The following is a 6,000-nucleotide window of genomic DNA, read 5'->3' as shown; positions in this document are numbered from 1 at the left end:
ACTCCAGTGCATGCTCATTTACACCACACTCTTACTCTTAAAAGGGCTTGTCTTACATCTAATCTATAGCTTCAGGTTGAAGTTTTTATTTACTCTTGGCTCTTTACTCTTTCTCTGGGCTCTAATTAAGATAACAGCTTCGTTAATCTAAAAACTAAAAATGATAAATATAAACAGTAATAAATAGACACAATGGAGCATGAACACTTTGTACAAAAAGATTCTCAACTCAAAAAATGTACTTCTCCCACTGCACTGGCTGCTCCATGTCAGTTTCCTTTTCCTATCTTCTTTATCCCCATGAGCAAGCTCCTAACATTGGAAACTCCATAACTTGGTCCTTGGACCTCTTCCTTTCTCTTCTCTGTTCCTACCTGTCCCCCTATCATCTCATCCCATCTTGTGCTTTTACATGCTGTCTACACAGACAACTCCCAAACATATATCTCTAGGTTCCAGCCTATCCTCTGAATTCCAAATTCCCTACTCACCATCTTTATATAACTAGTAGGTATCTGAAACCTATCATATTCCAAATCAAAATTCTGCACTTTTCTCCCAAACCTTAGGCTCTATGTTAAGTCCGTCCTCTCAACCTCCACCTCTAACCCATCAACATATCTTGCTAACTCTGCTTTCAAAACACATCCAGAAGCTGCCTACTGATCCTCCTCCTCTGCTACCACTCAGGCCCGAGTTCCCATCATCTCTCATCTAGATTATGGCAAAAGTCTCTTTATTGGTTCCCCCGCTTTGTCTCTTGACCTCTCAAGTCTATTCACAACAGAGCAGTCAGTGATGTTGCTTGATGTATGTCCAATTGTGTCATTTTTCTGCTTTTTATGCTTTCCTATCCCACTATGAGAAGAAGCCAAAGTTACCACAATAGCCAGAAAGTCTCCATTTCCTCTCTGAATTCATTTCCTACACTCTCTTGTTTGCTGTCTTCCCCAATCTCTTTGCTCTTCTTTGAACTTGCCAGACCATCTCCTGTGTCAGGCCCTTTGCACTTGCTGTTCTTCTGCTTTAAATGCTTGTATCTTACATTTCTGTGATTGTCTTACTTCCTTAAGTCTCTGCTCCAGTAACCTCTTCTTAATGTCTTTCCTGATCTCCCTATTGAAAATTCCCCCAGCCTCCAACATTCCCCACATCATTTTACTGCCTTATCTTATTTTTTTTCCATAGCACTCACCCCACTAGCTGATAGTCTATATATTTTACTACACCTTATGTTGATTTTCTCTCTCCACCCACTAGAATGAAGCTTATGCAAGAACAGGGACTTTTTATGTCCTCATTGCTCATTGTGTGTCTTCACCATCTTTAAAACCAGTTGCTTAGAAATATATGCTGAGTAAATTAATTAATATTCCATAATTTTTATGTCAGTGTCTTATACTGAAGCAATTCTAAAATTAAGATATCAGACAAAAGTGAAAAACAACTGGAGTAATTTACAGTCCTGTGAGCCTTCCTCATGCTTGAGATCTGGTTTGAAGATTTCAAACCAGACACCCATAACAGTGGCTACTGCATAGTGACTAGATAATATATTGACACCAGAGACTACTGGTGTCAAAAACTTAGACTAGGCATGCCTGTAACCAGAAAAAAATTACAAATTCAAGTGCAGTTTCTCCCTGGACTAACAGTAAGGGAAATTGGTAAAAGAAATTTACGTAATGCCAGAAAATGTTTTCCTGAAGAAAATAATGAAAAATGTAAGTATTATGTTTCAATCAAATTTTAACCCTGCATGTTTGGGTCCATTCTTTACAATTTCTTAGTGAATTTGGGTTTCTGAAGGGGGACTCTGCTGGCCGGAAAGAATGCAGTTTCCCAGCAGATTCTGGACTTCTTGCCTCCAGAACTGTGCGAAAATAAATTTCTGTTGTTTTAAGCCACCCAGTTTATGGTACTTTGTTACAGCAGTTCTGGGAAATGAAGACACTCCACCACAGTCTGCTCGACAAGGCAACCAGAGGAGTTCCTTCAAAATATGAGGCAGATCATCCCGCTCATGCACCCAAAAATCTCTGATGACCCAGAAGCCCAGTAGGTCCTCCAGGATTGACTTCTGCTATTGCTATGACCTCATTGCCTACTATCTCCAGTCACAGTGGCCTCCTTGCTGCTCTTCCGACACCCGAAGCATGCTCTTGCTTTAGGACATTTACCCTGGCTATTCCCTTGTGTAGAAGATTCCTTTCCCAGGTTTATGCATGACTAGTGCTTCACCCATTCAGTTAAGTCTGTTTACATGCTAACTTCTCAATAAGACCTAACGGGGCTACCTTATTTAAAACTGCAAATCTCCACCACCAGTCCTGAAGCTCTGGATCCGCCTCATCCTGCTCTCCTTTCTCGCTCTCTAAATAGCACTTATTCCCTCTTAGAGTACCATACAATTTACTTAATCATTATGTTTATTTTATATTGCCCAGCTCCTCTCCCTGGAAAGTAAGGTTCATAGGAAAGGAGATCTTCATTTGTGAACTGACATATCCCCAAAAGGGTGCTTGACACATCACAGGTGTTAAATCAAGACTTTTAGGATGAATGAACAGGAAAAGACAACACGACACAACAGATGAGAAACTGTGCAACATCTGATCTCTGTTATTCTTGCCTCATTTTTATTTGGATGATTAAGTAATCAATAGTTAGAAACTGCCTTGATAGTTCCAGCTAAAAAAAATAACCCTCACATTCTCATTTTAAATAGTCATGCATATAATATTACATGTGGTGTGTTTTTCATCAAAAGCTGTCAGCAAAAGTGAATTTACAGCAAAGGCCCAAAAAGAGTAAACTCCAGCCGCTACTGCTTCCAAAATATTCTTGTGGAAAAACAAACTGTTTAAAGCAATTATTAAGTGCTTCAAAGGCTCTAGTAATGTTCCAAATATACAAGCAGCAAACTCCTTTCTATTGTAGCAGAATGGGCTCAACAATGTCCTCGATAAATTCTATATTTAGAAATTACTAAATGTCTTAAGGATGCAGATTACAAGTTCTAGGTAATTGGCATCCATGAAATCATCATAGGCTAAAACACTTAATTCTTTGAGCCTAAATCCAAATTGTAAACTACCCAAGGGAAAAAATGATATCATGTATCTGCTACTTAGATCATTTTTCTATCTGCCATCAAATGCCTCTGAGAAGAATTAGGAGAGTGTGTGTGTGTGTGTTTGTGTGTGTGCAGCACACTTGCACATGACACACACACACTTTCATTCCAGAAGCAATATTAGTTTGAAAATATTAGTATATATTAATAAAAATGTGAAAACATCAGCCGTGTGATTTTTAGATAAACTGCGGACAGTTTTTATTATTGAGAGTTGCATAGATGATCAAACGAAAACACAGACAAACAAAATGCAAGTAAGCTAACAAAGGAAGTTAAAGAATTTGAGTTTTTCCAGATGGATTAAATACTTAAACGTAGGACCTAAAACCATAAAAATCCTAGAAGAAAACCTAGGCAATACCATTCATGACATAGGCATGGGCAAATACTTCATGTCTAAAAGACCAAAAGCAACGAAAACAAAAGCCAAAACTGACAAATGAGATCTAATTAAACTAAAGAGCTTCTGCACAACAAAAGAAGCTATCCTCAGAGTGAACAGGCAACACATGGGAGAAAAATTTTTTGCAAGCTATCTATCTGACAAAGGGTTAATATCCAGAATCTACAAAGAACTTAAACAAATTTACAAGAAAAAAACAATCCCATTGAAAAGTGGGCAAATGATATGAACAGACACTTCTCAAAAGAAGATATTTATGTAGCCAAGAAATATATGAAAAAACGTTCGTCGTCACTGGTCATTAGAGAAAATGCAAATCAAAATCACAATGAGATACCATCTCACATCAGTTAGAATAGCGATCATTAAAAAGTCAGGAAACAACAGATGCTGGAAAGGATATGGAGAAATAGGAACGCTTTTACACTATTGGTGGGAGTGTAAATTAGTTCAACCATTGTGGAAGACAGTGTGGCGATTCCTCAAGGATCTAGACCTAGAAATACCATTTGACCCAGCAATCCCATTACTGTGTATATACCCAAAGGATTATAAATCATTCTACTATAAAGACACATGCACACATATGTTTATTGTGGTACTATTCACAATAGCAAAGACTTGGAACCAACCCAAATGTCCATCAATGAGAGACTGGATAAAGAAAATGTGGCACATATACACCATGGAATACTATGCAGCCATAAAAAAGGATGAGTTCACGTCCTTTGCAGGGATGTGGATGAAGCTGGAAACCATTATTCTCAGTAAACTAACACAAAAAAACAGAAAACCAAACACTGCATGTTCTCACTCATAAGTGGGAGTTGAACAGTGAGAACACATGGACACAAGGAGGGGAACATCATACACCGGGGTCTGTCAGGGAATGGGGGTGCTAGGGGAGGGATAGTATTAGGAGAAATACCTAATGTAGGTGACAGGTTGATGGGTGCAGCAGACCACCATGGCATGTGTATACCTATTTAACTAAACTGCACATTCTGCACATGTACCCCAAAACTTAAAGTATAATAAAAATAAATAAATAAAAGGATTTGAGTTTTTTTAAATTACCATAAATTATTAGTTATCTTGCCTGGTTGTGAAAAGAGATGCTTTGGTTAATAAAGAGTTATATATGATTCACACATGAATTAGCAATATAGACCATAACAAAATAAGCTTAATACTGAGTACTCTAAAAAGAACATGGCCTTTCTTTGATGAGTCAGTTAAGGTTTCTTCAAGGTATTTCTGGTCCTTATGGCCACCTTAGTTAGCAGGAATTATCACTTTACTATAATTACATGCAAGTACAAACTAATAGAATTCTGATAAATAACAGAAAGTATATTGTACATGAAATTCAGGTTTATCCAGAGAGATATTTACCTTTTGATGTAGTCCTTCTAAGTTTTGTTAACAGCAAGGCTTGGAGTTCTTAAAGTGCCTGTCTAAATTCGACCCCAAAATGAGTGTTGATATAATTCTCTGTGGCACTTGGCTCCTAAACCTCTCCCATACACTTGCTGGTGTTATTAGAGGAGGCAGCAATTGGAAACACATTCCCTCACAGCCAAAATGCTTCCCATCTGAGAAGTTGTTGGAGATCCACTTCAGTGGCAAAGAGCATGAGAACTAATGGGTGTTAAAAACAAACCAAGCAGGATGGAAACAAATGTACTATGAGAGTGAACGTATTCTACAAATGTCAAAATTTGAATAGGCACACAAAAAAACAACCACTTTCAGTCCCAACTCTTGAGCATGTTATTCTCCTTCTCCTGAAGGTCACTCATTATCACTTCTGTGCTCAATCTCTTGGAACAGCCTCCTTGTTAATAACAAGTGATTGTCCATGTTAATGATAAGTGGTAAGTACAGCAAAATCTAATGGTCTGTGATGCCATATAATGCATACATATCCCACTTAGGTGAGGACTACACTTGTGCCATGTTAGCCAGATAAACTTCGTGTTTAAAGAGTCTCTGGGTTTGGGAAATCAATATCTACTGCAAGAAAAAGAAAGGTCTATGAGAGCAAACACTATTTCATTCACTGCTATATCCCACCCCCTAGAATGTGGACGTGGTATGCCTTGGATGTGGTAAGCCACTAGATAAATATTGGTTGAATGAATGGGTAGTCTTTTCTACTGTAAACACCTCTAAAATAGTAAGAAGTTTGATCTTATATCACAGTGAAACTCTTCTAGTATCCAGTTAGCTCCAATATGCCTTTTACTAAAGTCAGGGCTTCCGAGGCAGTGGTTCTAAAACTTTCATGTTGGTTGTACACTACTTGGGGTTTTTTTCCAAGGAAATAGTTCTGATAAAGTCATGAACAGTAGGGTCTGCTTTGGGAACTAAAGGAACAGGGAAAGTCTTAATACAAATGTGCAAATTGCAATGGCAAAATTCCAGAATGACAAAATGTAGAAGAGAATTTGGGCAG

The sequence above is a fragment of the Chlorocebus sabaeus genome, chromosome 13 (assembly GCF_047675955.1).
Source record: "Chlorocebus sabaeus isolate Y175 chromosome 13, mChlSab1.0.hap1, whole genome shotgun sequence".
Taxonomy (NCBI): Eukaryota; Metazoa; Chordata; class Mammalia; order Primates; family Cercopithecidae; genus Chlorocebus; species Chlorocebus sabaeus.
This window is presented reverse-complemented; position numbering follows the sequence as displayed.